This window comes from Lactuca serriola, chromosome 8, assembly GCF_051521515.1.
Source record: "Lactuca serriola cultivar US96UC23 chromosome 8, Lser_US96UC23_V15, whole genome shotgun sequence".
In the NCBI taxonomy this organism is placed as follows: domain Eukaryota; kingdom Viridiplantae; phylum Streptophyta; class Magnoliopsida; order Asterales; family Asteraceae; genus Lactuca; species Lactuca serriola.
The window spans coordinates 288,562,988-288,577,899 of record NC_136415.1 but is presented as its reverse complement, the minus strand read 5'-3'; positions in this window follow the sequence as shown (position 1 = coordinate 288,577,899).

The following is a 14,912-nucleotide window of genomic DNA, read 5'->3' as shown; positions in this document are numbered from 1 at the left end:
CCGCGACGTGACCCTTATAGATCTCGCCTATATGCTTATTGTTGCTGAATCAGAAATGGTTTGGTGCAATAGAAAAGCAAAGTTGATTGGTGAATCTACCTTCGAGACCTCTATGGATAATGGAAACGAAAGACATGCTATGATCAAAAAGTTTGATCATAAGAGAAAAGCAATGTCTGAAGTAGTTCCATGTCCTGTTCCAAAAGAGTCAATCTGTTTTTATTTCCAAGAGAAAGAGCATTGGAGACGAAGCTGCCCCATTTACCTAAGAGATCTAAGAGATGGGAGAGTCGAAATGTATGGCTCTAATATAGGTAAAATCCATTAACTAACTCTTTTAAGCTTCTATTCTAGATTCTTAATACATAATGTGATAAGATTACAATTGATGTTTTAAAGGATCGAAGAAAAGAAAGAAAGCTTAAGGGAAGAAGTGAGCAGAATCTAACCGTGAAGGAATGGATTTCTATTGCATTTCTCGAAGATCAGATTCTTGAGCTACTACTTAGAGTTAGAATTAGATTGCTAAGAAAGATGTATTAGCATAGTTTTTCAATGAATTGCATTGTAAGGACAAAGTTTTTCCGCAATAAAATAAATTTTGATTTTATATTATTTATTTATCCTTGCAATGGCGTATATGAAAATTTGGTGTTTGAATGTTTCTATTATTAGCAATAATGGATTTGGTTCTTATTTATGTTATTTATGGAAAGTCGAGAATTAACCAAATATGGAGAGTTTCTCATCGCCCAAGTTTCAATTGGACAGAAATTTGGAATCACGCAACTTGGTTGCACGATGAATGAGAAATTTCATATTTGGAAATTAGACAAATTCATTGACAAAGTGTCAAGTGAAGGACTAGGAGATCGAGCACACAAAGTTGCGTGTTGATCAAGTCCACCATAAGAGTAACAATGATATTCGTCATGATTCACTAAAGGTTTAGTAAATATGATTATACTTACAAGATTAAGTGTAATTATGAATTGATTGAAAAAGTTTAAATCAATAGCAAAACGAATAAGAAGAATCAAGTAGGCAGAAAGATAAGAGTTTCTCCATTCTAAGAAGAAGGGAGAGTAGCTTTTATGCTTTATGATAGGTCTTAATGATTAATAACCATGTCTCAATTGATCCTCTAAGTGAGTCTTAGTACAATTGTATGTTTAAGAAGAGGAATCAAGGATTGAAGAAATGGTTAAATCAAGAAGTCAATCATACTTCGTTCCAATAACAAGTCTTAAAGTTAAGATTGTTACATTGAGTGAAAAGTATTAAAAAGGTTTGTAACATTCATCAAATGTGGAAAGTTGTGATGTCTTGGATAAGACAAAGACCAACTAGGACCAATTTATGAAGTATTTTGATATGAGCTACACTAACTCTTGGATATTTGTTTGTCAAGAAATGGTTATTGACAAGAGAATCTTATATGTCAAGGAGTAAGTGGGAGTCTTAATGGTCTTGAAAGGTTTCAAGAACAAATCAAATAAACCTTATCGATCATCACTAGCACACGAGTTGAGGTTTACAACCTATCGTGTTGACATCATTTTGTTTCTGTGCCAATCCAATCGAGTTAATTATGCATGTGAGTTTTATGAGCTCTCATTTTGAACGCATAAAAGGCAAAGCACCTTAATCAATGAAAGGTACATTGATAGGAAAGAGTGAGCTGCTTAACTACTTGGAAGACATGGTGGGCAGCTGTGCTACCATAAGGCAAGAAATCAAGATTAAGAAAGTTCGGTCCATATGAATTTGAATTTGTCATAAACTTTAGTTTTGACAAATTCACATGGATAGGAACACATACACCGTTTAAATCTAAGTGTCATAAGATTTCCTCCTTCATGAAAATGATTGTGATGAAATGATTTCACTAAGAGAGATTTTAAGAAGATAGTGATTGTAAAATTGCATTCTCGAATTCGATTATGGTTACGGTATCCCTTTCCATAATTTGAATTGTGAGGTTTGGCAATTGTTTACACACACATATGAACTATCTAAGGCAAAGATGTATAATTTCAAGAAGCCTTGATAAAATATTATCAAAGCATTAAGTATTAGAAACATGGACTTAAGAAATTCAATAAGCATTGTCTTTCTGAAAGTTAAGATGTTTATGAATACATGTCGAAGCTAGTGGGAGCATAAATGTTATGTTTTATAATAATCATCATGATAGTGGGAGCATAAAAGTTATGATTGTATGATTAATAAGGAAAGTATTGCAAGGTTAGCAATATTAATTATAGAAATCAAGAGTCATACTTTGCAAAGTCGCAATAGTTGAAGAGTTGTTTTGCTATAATTAAGGGAGAGAATATTATGCTTCATTTCAAATCTAAAGGATTAGGTTGAGAAATGTTAATAAATTTAGTCAAAGGTACATAGTGTGTTCTTAAAATTTCGATTATGATTACGGCATTTCTCTTCACAATTCGAATTTTGAGAACATAGCAAATAAAACATTATGCGTCGTGTCCCATATGCTTCGGGTATAGGATTGATTGCAAATGCTTTAATGTTTGACCATTCTAAAATTTTCCAAATGTCTAGCGCATTTAGAAGGAAAAAGGACAAGAATTGGTTTTGGCTAAAATAATTAAACAACTATCAAAGGACAATCCAAAGTTCGACGAGGATTGGTCGCTTGTAAGTAGTTGGAAGCATGGTATTGGATGGACCATATCGACATTATTATGAATAGAAAAGATTCTATTACGGATGAGTTGTCATATGGAAATGTTTCCATATCGGATGGCCCATATTGACATCATTACGAATAGATAAGATTCTATTAAGAATGAGTTGTCATATGGAAAATATGGAAGCGTGTCCATATTAGGGAATTGAATATTGAAAATCTATGTCTAGATTAGAAACTATTATGCAAAAGGATGTTCAAAGGAATGTACTTTGAGTGAGAGACATCATATCTAAGGAATTTTCTTGTAACAATCTCCGATAGAGGACTTTGTAATATCATTGGTAATAGTCTTTGTGACTTTGGTGCAGTGACATTATGAAAGGATAGTTGCATAGAATGTTAGAATCTAGCATATTCTATAAGTAGCAAGAATTTGATATTCTTTCACTTATGGAAAAGGATTTGGAGTTGTGAAATGAGAATGATTGGAAATGTGCTCAATTTGGTCTATTTCACAAAGTAAGAACCATAGGTAAACATTGTGTGCATGCTAGGAGCATGGGGCAAGTGTAATAATTCAAGTAAGAAGTTGATTACCCGAAACGACAAATAATGAGTAATCAATATGGTGATAAATTAAAGGAGTTTTATTTATACTCAAAGGTTTGAGGCCATATGGGATTAGTATTATTCTTGTGTTTCACATTTGCATGTTTTGACTTCCAGAATAATTGAATTTATTAAGAATAATCGAATTATTCGAACGGGCCACAGTCGTTCATATGTTGGAAGTAGATATGAATGAAGACTGTCGTGAATTGGTGTGTGGATTGTCTAAAAGAGTATTAGACATAAGCAAATGTTTGCTGCAACGTTCATGAGTGCTTATGAATATGATTTGAGCATTGGATTAAACCCACACTCACTTGGATCACTTCATGAATTGTATCACGAGTGATTGGTGAGACGATAACATCTTATATTCTTGAAACCGAGATGTGTGAGTTGTATCTTGCGAATCGGTTGCACATTGATAATATGTAAACGCACTAGTAACTTGGTGTTATAAAACATATTGTTGTGTGTGATTCGGTGAGTGAGTGCAAGCAAGCATTGTATCAAAGTTTATCCGTTCCTTTTATTCAAAGTAGGATAAAAGCGATATCTTTGGGCCCCTCGATGATTTAGTGATGACAAACATAAATGCTCGGCCGGGCTAGGGCTAATTTGATTTGTTCAATTAGTCAGTCGTCATAAATCGGGAATCGAGATATAGTACAAAGAGAATGATTTGAAATCATATCTCATATGATATCTAGAATGGAGGAATATATGATCCCTTATCTAAGGACACACGTATCTGATAGGATCAGAGTTGACAGCGGCTTTGGAAAGCTACGATTGCAGATCAGGATCTGAAGTCATACGCATAATAGTTATTAGACTTATCCAAGTGGGAGACTGTTGGATTAGTGTCTAAGTCCATAACTATTTTGGTATGTACTTGACCCGATGGTGCATGGTCCTTTTGGGTTGCCTTCACCAAAGCAACTTGATAGGATGAATTATGGAGAGAAAGGATTAAATATGATGTATTAATATATTATGGGAATAATATATTAAAGGAGAAATCATATTGTTTAATTAATATTAGTCAATAATTAATTAGTAATTAGTTTTGTGACTAAAAGAGATTAATTAAACTTAAGGGACTGGAATTGTAATTATAAGATAATTGCAATTTGGGCCATGGATTGTCTTAAATCAAGAGGTGGACGAATTCTTATGGGAAGCCCATAAGGAAATCGTCCAAGGGCTTGATTAAAGGAGTCTATGGGTTGCTTAGGGCTTAAGCAACCAAATTAGGGGTTCCTTGTTAGATAACCCTAATAGCCTCACTATAAATATAACCCTTAAGGCTCAAAAACGTGGGGAACTTATTTTCTAGGGTTAGAAAACGTTTTGGGCAGCCTCTAACCTCTCTCCTCTTCATCCTCTTGCTTATGGTGTTTGTGAACCATTAGAGGAGTGACACTTGTGACTCTAAGCCTTCCAAAGTCAATACAAGGAGATTTGGGATTGTTATTGCTACATAACAATCAAGGTAATATTATAAACCTATTCTCATGTTAATATGATTACTTGTATGCTAGAATTAGGGTTTATAGTCTTGGATAACTTGCATGTACAATAGAGAAACCTAGATCCAAGCATTAGGGTTTGTATGAGCACATAGGATGTTCTTAGGACCAAAACCCATCATAAAGATCCAGCCCGACTGCGAATGGTAGTTGTCTCTGTCGGTCTGGAAGCTGGCGTCACTATACGCTCGCACCTTTAAGTCATCACTCCCTCCGAGGACTAAAAACCATTCCTTGGTCCTCCGAAGGTACTTAAGGATATTCTTGACCGCAATCCAATGAGCTCTGCTAGGGTTCCCTTGATATCTACTGACCATGCTCAAAGCAAAGGCCACATCAAGGATAGTACAAGTCATAGCATACACGATCGAGCCAACTGCGGAAGCGTAAGGTACTCGGCTCATCTCAACTATCTTGGCTTCGGTACTCAGACATTGAGTCTTACTCAATTTGGTGTTACTTTGTATCAGTAGTTCTCCCTTCTTCTAGTTTTCCATACTAAAACGTTTTAGTACCTTATCCAAGTAAGTATTCTGACTAAGTCCTACTAGTCTCTTACTTCGTTCTCTCACTATCCTTATTCCCAAAATATAGGAAGCCTCTCCGAGGTCCTTCATAGCGAAACACTTCCCGAGCCAGGACTTAACTTCCTACAGAGTCGGGATTTGGTTTCCCATGAGTAGTTTGTCATCGGCATACAAAACGAGGAAGCTAACTATACTCCCACTGGTTTTGACATATACACATGATTCATCTTCGATTCGTACAAATCCAAACTCTTTGACTTTCTCATCAAAGAAAAGATTCCATCTGTGAGAGGCTTGCTTAAGTCCATAAATGGACTTCTCAAGCTTGCACACTCTATTGGGATGCTTGGCATCGACAAAACCCTTTGGCTGAGCCATGCAAACATCCTTATCCAACTTCCCATTAAGGAAAGCGGTCTTGACATCCATCTGCCATATCTCATAATCATGAAATGCAGCAATGGCTAGCATCACCCTTATAGACTTTATTTTCGCAACTGGTGAGAAGGTCACATCATAGTCAACTCCGGGAGTTTGAGTAAATCCCTTCGCAACCAATCATGCCTTATACGTGTGTACATTCCCATCCACGTCGGTCTTCTTCTTGAAGATCAATTTGCACCCAACCGTCTTACGTCCGGGCACATTGTCAACCAAATTCCAAACTTGGTTGTCATACATTGACTGAATTTCGCTGTCCATTGCCTCTTTCCATTTTGCAGACTCTGGGCCTGCCATGGCTTCCTTATAGCTATTAGGTTCATCTAGATTTATTAGTGTACCATCACTAATATACGTGTCCCCTTCAGTAGTAACATGAAAACCATAAAATTGGGGTTAAACTCTAACTCTTTCGGAACGTCTAAGAGGTAAGGACTCGTCAATTGGTTCAACCAGAGTTTCCTCCTCGGGTTGAGTGCCAGCGGTAGAGGTTCCTTCATCACTCGACTCTTGAATCTCTTCAAGATCGATCTACCTCCCACTGTCTCCTTGGTTTATGAGTTCTCGTTCTCGGAAAACCCCTCTCCTCACAACGAAGACCACATTGTCACTCGGTCTATAGAAGAGATATCCAAAGTATCTCTGTGGGTAGCCGATGAAAATACATCGCTCACTATGAGGTTCGAGCTTGTCGTGAGTCTCTCGTCTTACAAAAACCTCACAGCCCCAAACCTTGATATGTGCCAATGTGGGCGCTTTCCCTGTCCACATCTCGTGAGGTGTTTTGGCAACCTTCTTTGTAGGGACTTGGTTAAGGATATGGGCGACACTCTCTAATGCATACCCCTAGAATGAGATAGGTAGTGAAGCACGACTCATCATAGAATGAACCGTGTCTAACAAGGTTCGATTACGCCTTTCTGCCACACCATTCAACTGCGGTGTCCTAGGTGGCGTCAATTGCGAAACTATTCCACATTTCTTCAGATAGTCGTGGAATTCAAGACTTAGATACTCTCCTCCTCGATCGGATCGAAGCATCTTGATTTTCCTTCCCAATTGATTCTCCACTTCATGTTTGAACTCTTTGAACTTTTCAAACGTTTCTGACTTGTGCTTGATTAAGTAAATATACCCATATCTACTATAATCATCGGTGAAAGTCACATAGAAGCGGTTTGCATCCTTTGTGGTGGATCTAAAGGGCCCACACACGTCGGTATGTATGAGATCCAATAAACCCTCACCCCTCTCACAAGTGCTAGTGAAGGGTGACTTGGTCATCTTTCCAAGTAAACAAGATTCGCACGTGTCATCTTCCCTAAGGTCGAATGACTCCAACACTCCATCCTTTTGGAGTTGGGCTATGCGCTTCTTGTTGACATGTCCAAGACGACAATGCCACAAGCATGCTTTATCTATACTATTGGAAGAATCCATACACAAAACATCATTTCCTAGGTTATCTACAACCATAACAGTTTCATAAATTCCATTACAAGGCATTGCTTCAAAATATAAAACACCATTTAGATAAGCATAAATAGAACCATTCTCATTATTAAACGAATATCTAAATCCTTGTCTAAACAAACCATGAAATAAAATGATGTTTCTTGCCATATCTGGTGAGTAGAAAAATTTATTTAATCTAAAGCAAATCCATTACTATGCACTAGAGAATACACTCCAATCTTGGTGAAAGGCGACGATCTTCTGTTTCCCATGATTAGATTTATTCTTCCATGCTCCACATCCCTATTTCTTCTTAGTCCCTGCAAATCAGAACAAATGTGGTAACCACATCCTGTATCAAGAACCTAAAAAATAGCATGAGATGAATCATTAGATTTAATTGTGTAAATACATGCGAAAGACGGCTTGATCTTCCCATCCTTAATGGCTTGCAGATATTCCAGGCAGCTTCTCTTCCAATGCCCTATTTTGTGGCAATAGTGGCATTTTTCCTCCTTTGGGTTAGAGTTGGGCTTAGCAGGGCCATCCTTGGTCCCACTAGAAGAGGAACCATCTTGGGACTTTCCCTTGTGGTGGCTCTTTGACGGAGCCTTCCTCTTCTTGCCCCTTCTTTGCCCAATAGCCAAAATAGGAGCAGCGGGTGGAGCGGGAGTCGATGCAACAGACTTTTCCTTGAGGTTGCTCTCAGCAGTCCTTAGGAGCCCTTGGAGTTTGCTTAGGGTGACCTTTTCCTTGTTCATGTGGTAGGTCATCCTAAATTGGTTTTAGCATGAGGGCAAGGAGTGAAGAACAATGTCGATGGCCAAATCTTCCCCAAAGTTAGCATTCAACTTGCGAGGACGATCAACATATCTTTGCATCTTTTGCAAGTGCACAGTTAGATATTCTCCACTTCCCATCTTAGCGGTGATCATGTTCGTGATGATCTCATAGTGCTCTTGCCTCGCGCTTTGGTGGTACCTCTCCATTAAGTCTTGATGCATGTAATACGGATACATGTCCTCATAGGACTTTTGGAATTCGGGGTTCATTGTGGCGATCATGATGCAATGGACTTTCGTTGCATCATGTTCATGGCTCTCAAAGACAGCCATTTCTTCGGGAGTAGCGGTTTATGGATTGACCTTTTCAAGCTTTTTGTCGAGGACATACTCTTTGTCCTCGTAGCATGCAATCGTGCGGATGTATCTTATCCATTCGCTAAAGTTCGATCCATCAAGAGTTACTTTTTGACAAAGGCTCATTAGCGTGAATGAGTTAGCAGCAGCGTTGTTCGCGTTAGACATCTACAAATAGAAAGGAACAAAGTTCGATTAGAATTAAATCCCTAAAAAAAACACCCAAAATGAAAAATTAGGGCTAGGACCCAACAACATTATTCACAAATTAGAAAAGGGATGCCGTAATCCAACACGTAAATAATTTGGAGGTAAGTGAATGATGATTCACTAATTCTTCACCATGAAAAACATAAGCTTATGTTTTAAATGTATTGAGAATTCCTAGATTTTCTTAGAGATTCATTGAACTTTTCAATGAAATGTTTAAATCTTGATATGCCCCTCTCGTTTGAGACTGGGATGCCGAGGATCACAAAGTGGGTGTGAATAACCATGCAAATCTACATGGTGCCTTCATTTTTATAGTCACCTATTCGATGTGCTGGTAAACCACACACGCTCCATCGAACTATGACAAACAATGAATCACCCTTTTCCACCTTTGCTTAGAACCAATTAGTGTGCCGGTAAACCACACACGCTCCAATAACTTCTTAGCAAGGGTGCAAAGTGTAATTTCATGGGATTGCATCACTTCACTTTAGCCTAAAGTAACTAGGATTGGGAATTTGAAAAACATGTAGTTACTTTATATTTTGCATTATACTTTTAATGGGGAGAGAGAGTTACCCTATCCTACCCATTCGGCTAACAACCCTCCACCAGTCAAGCGAGCGGTGGGTGTGAGTGTATACCCATTAAGCGGCATTTTATAGGCAGCAACCTTATACCCACCTTATAGACCGGCTTCGTGAATGAGGCCTACTAACGGTAAGACTAGCATTTTAATTATACATATATATTCATTAAGCTTGTAATAATATAATAGTATAGGGTTGAATTTTAAACTTGTAAAATTCTCGGGTTTGAAATTTAAATTCTTCAAAATTAAACTTTTAATCACAAATTTCAAATTTCAAAACTTGAGGACAAATTTTGAACTTTTCAAAACTATAGGGATCAAATAACAAATAATTTAAGTTAAATAATCAATTTCATAATTATCTATATTTGACTTATTTAATATTACTTGCAAGATAATTATCCAATTTAATTCAAATAATCAATCATTATGATATAAGGAAATTATCATTCATTCAAATGGTAGTTATCTTTTGTTTTGTCAAGAATATACTCATATATATCATAAAATTCGGATATTGATGACCCAAAACAGTTAAGGCAAGTATCCTCAAGCAAAACAACAAGAAATCCCGAAATCAGCTCTAACTGACTCTTGGACTCGCCGAGTTCCACTATAAAATCGCCGAGTTGGAGCTACTCGCGGAGTCCACCATGGAACTCGCCGAGTTCACCAGTCAAATCCAAAAAATCAAAATTTTCAAGCACAAAGCAATCAACCAAAGCATCAATTCAATAGAAATCAATCAAATCTCTGATACCACTGATGGGTTTGAGCCATAAGAACTTTCCTATGTGCACATGCAAACCCTAATGCTTGGATATAGGTTTCTCTAATTGAACATGCAATGTATCAAAGGCTTTCAATCATAGATCTACTGAAAACAATTGATTCATAACATATGAAATCAGATCTAGAAGAATACCTTAAGTTGCTTGCTTGAAACTTCTTGTTCTTGGAGCTTAGAGTAACAATTGTCACTCCTCTAATGGCTTACAAACACCAACTAGCAAGAGGATGATTTGAGAGAGAGAGAGAGAGAGAGAAGAGGTGAGAAAATCGGCCCTAGGGTTTCTTCTATCAAAGAGTGGCCGATTTCCCTCACCTAAGGAATCTATTTATACTATGAGCTACTAGGGTTACACCCTTAACCCTAATTGAATAACTTAGGCCCTAAGCAATCCAAAGATCTTTCTAGATAATAGGTTGGAAGAATTTAAGATATCCTAACCCTAAAATTCGTCCCCCTCAATATCCATAAGGATTCATAGCCCAAAACACAACTATCATACATTTGACAGTTTATGCCCCTTTATTCAATTAACCTCTTTAAGTCACCAAATTAATTCTTAATTAATTTATGACATATATAAATCAAATTATATTATTATTCTTTTAATATATTATTCTTATTATACATCAATAATAATATATCTTCTCTTTATGTAAATCACCCTGTCAAGTTGCTATGGTGAAGGCAACCCAAAAGGACCATGCACAATCGGGTCAAGTACTTACCAAATATAGTTACAACCTTAGACACTAATCCAACTGATGTTGATCGTGGGTTTCTTCCACGTACATGGGAGAAATGTGGAGTACGCTTGGTGTAGGTGGCTCAGAGGAAAACCCTGATTTCTAGGGTTTACACACTATTTAATCAACTTATAGCACCTCTTGGACATTTATTAGCCAACCTTCATTTCCCTTTACCCTAATATCGAAACCCTAGAGTATTTGGTGAGGTTTTAAGCTTGAGAGTTAATTTTTGGTGCTCTTTGGTGAAGAAGAAGATGATGAACACTTGAAGGAGTGGCTTGAGCTTGTAGATCCTGGATTGCCATCTCATTTGCAAGCTTTTTGAGGTAAAAAGCTCACACCTTATTGATTATTTATGTTAGATCTACTTTTGCGGTGTTTCTTAGGTATTTTGAGTCTTTTGAAGTAACTATGAGCTTTTGATCTACTCCAGAAGTAATGGATGCTAGATCTTAGCTCCATTTATGCCCTAAGTTCATAAAAATGTAAACTTTATGGATGTTTTTGGTCCATGCAAGTATTAAGATCTTTTGTGAGCTTTTGAGTCCCATTAAACCATGTGTGAGTTTAAAGTTGCCAACTTTACATGATAATTTACCCTTTAGAATAAGAATGGAGAGTTTGGCTTAATGGAGTGGTCTGGTGATCTGCGGAGTATGATGGGCATACCCAGCTGGTATGCCCTGTGTACTCAACAAATAGGTTTTTAGGTTTGGCGATTCTCATTATTGTTCCATGCTTAAAATTTTGAAGGTTGGGACTTGTTGGGCCATTAGACTTCTGATTTTGGGATTTTGCTAGTATATTGGGCTCCTTTGGACTTAGTCACATGATGGGTTAGGGGCCCAATTTAGAAGACTGGGCCATATTGGGCTTTTATTGCTATTGGTTTGGACTTCAGATTTTTGGGCCAAATGAGGAAAGGGTAAAATGGACTTTTTCCAAAGTATTGGGCAATCAAACTATGTTTCCAGCTATAGGTTGAGGACCAATTATTTATTTGGATTTATTTTGATAAGGTTAGAACGGGGATTTTTCGGACAAGCAGTCCGAGTTGTTCTCAACGATATTCAGTAGTGTGAAGTGAGTTTCCACCACTATGTTTAGCAGGTCGAAGGAACCAATGTCAGCCTATGGTTTATTATGCTAGGATGCTTGATGTCTGTGTGAATCTTTCATGTGTTATGTGATTTTATGCTTACCAGGTAAGGCCCGATCTCCGGCAGGGCCTGATGACTGACAGATCTGTATACTGAGCGGGGCCCGATGACGGGAAAGGCCCACTATATGCTAGATATGTATGGTATGTGGTATTTTGGGGAAATCACTGAGCTTTGTGATTACGTTTTTTATGGTAATGTATTTAGGTAATTCCGGTTTGAAAGGGAAGGGCCTGTCTTGATCACAACGCATCCACCAATGTTTCTGCAATATGATGATTTTGGGATTGGACTCTGATAACTGTTTTCTTATGAAATACCTTTGAATAATTAGTAAAAGGATAATGAATGTTTGGCTAAAATATAATTAGTGTTTTGATCGAACTAAAAATGAAAATTTTACCTTGATATTTTTTAGGACGTTACATTTCGATTATGAACACCACCAACACATGAAGTGAAGTACCCAAAACACACTGATCGTGAATTTCAAACGATCCTAAAACCAGAAGTTGCACCTTTATCTTAAATACACCCTTTATTCCCTGACATGTCATTACCATTCCACTACTCCTACGAGCAAAGATGATCAATCCAAGAATTTTCATGTTGTATCCAAACCCTTATCGGTATAGGTGTACCCTCACGTGGAAAATCACTCGATACACTCATAATGAAATTCATGACTTGTGGTTCCATAACCAATACCCATAATTTTTGATCAATTAAAAAAATTGCTTGCTAACAAACAAGATTTATAATGCAAACACTTCTCAAGGGACTGCCCATATATTCCAAACTAGCTGGTCACTGAGTCTCCCGACTCCCACCATGCACCAACGCCCCAAACATGACAAGAAGACTAGTGATCCGAGACCTAAAGCCTCAAATTTGCTATCGGGTCCTATCCATACGAATCATACAACCAACAGTTCAAACTAAGCCATTCTTGTCGTCACCCCATCACTGGCCTGAAGATTCACTCACAGCACCACAGGGGCCTAAAAGTATCCAGCCACTAATCCAATGGCTTGCATGAACCCAATTAAAATACCTCTAGATGCTAACCGAACACAATATACTGTTCAATCCAGATTTTGAACTTGCCGATGTGACATGCCAAAACCTGATTTTGCGCAGATCCACATCCAAGCCCAAAATAAATAAGACTACACAATGTTGCCCAACATCCAAGCTTCCGATAACCAAAGACATTCTCCAGCTCGAGCCTGCTATGAACAAATCCACAATCAACGATTGAGGATAAACATTCCTATGGACTCGAATACACCATGTACAAACTTGACGATAGACCGACGAATCCATTTAGCTCCAAATGATACAACTCAAAACTATCAAAGGATATCCGCTTTGATGATGAACGAAATGGCCAATTCTCGAGAATGCATTAACACCTAATCCAACGAACCAATAGAATACTGAGCCAAAACCCCTCGCAGACTTGAACCTGCCCATCTAGACTAAAAAAAATAACAACCCAGACCATGAGCTGAAAATTCCCTCAACAACTGATACTCAATCTTAGCGATATTGGTTCCTCCTAATCTATTCATTGGCATCCCAAAAAAAGGAACTTATGGCTACAACGAGCTCCTTGACCAACTACTTCCTGCCATGAGAAAACTCATGTATTACCTGAACACATACATCTGATAGTCACTTGCTCTACACCCCTAACTTGACCGAAATCTTGAACCAAGATACCACATACCCGCACTGCACATCCCCATGAACCATTCTTCCAACACCATAAACTCAAACAAATTGATGATCCCCCAAGAAGACTGTGTAGTTCTCCGCCACTTAGGGTTTGAACTACCACCCACCGGCGCTGCAACCCGACCATACCTCGAACCGACTCAACCAAGTACAAACCATCCTTGACTCTTGGAAGGTATAACACACACAAATGATATTCCTGATAAGGAACAAACAAACCCTAAGAGATTCTGAATTTTAGATGAGGACCTCAGAAAATTTCCAATCATAACCACCCTTAACATTAAAGATTTCATGCAAATGCATAAGCAAAACATCGACTCACTATCCAAAACATACACTCCTTTCCTGCAATCCCAACCGTCAATCTGATACTTAACCTTCCTATATCCAAGGAAAAACATACCCGTGTTCGCATCACTAAGTATCCATACCACATCAATCCTCATGCTCCTTCCCACGGTGTCATACTGCCGCAAAACATCGACGTCAACTAGCCCCCGCATTGGTTTTACAATACTAACTCCGAAAGTCACAATCATGCTCACTCCTTCTCGAAAAAGGTATCAGGACATAATCCTCATCATAGATAGTTACATTCCAATCTATATGTCATCCACTCAGCTTCCAACTACAATCCTCAAGCCAATCATAACAATCATTTCTTCTTGTGTCCCACGACTCAAATACACGACCTCGAGCAAGGCCCTAGAGACCTTAAAACCAACAAACTCACCTAGGTCTACACCAATCAAACCCAACTAACATTGCCCCTGAGGCCCAAAATAGTTACCCGATCCAACCTCATTCCTAAACAACCATAACCAAAAAGATTGATAAATGTGGAACCATTGCCACAAAACATGGTATCAAACCATGCTATCCTCCGCGACTAGATCATTAGAATCCCCGAAATTTTCTCGATTTGAGTATGGATCTCGTGCTTCCAATAGTACGGGCCTAATACTATCTTACACACCTATCCATGCTTTTTCAAAGAATTATCTCGGGTCCTCTAAGTCACCTACTCATAATAATAATCACAATACCCGCTCAACAACTGATCACCCACACTAAAATACTTCCTAGGCTCTCCTAGGATTCCTAAACTCCCCTTCCATCAGTTGTTAGAGAACCCCTACTAATGCCAGCTAACCACTTCATGAATACAATTACATGCAACAAAGCATTAATAATCTTCCGACTAAATGAATCAACCCTACAACGGTTGACTCAGACAAGAGCTGTGCAATAGGACCAAATCCTTCACTCTAATATTATTTAACCTTCGTATCATGCAATT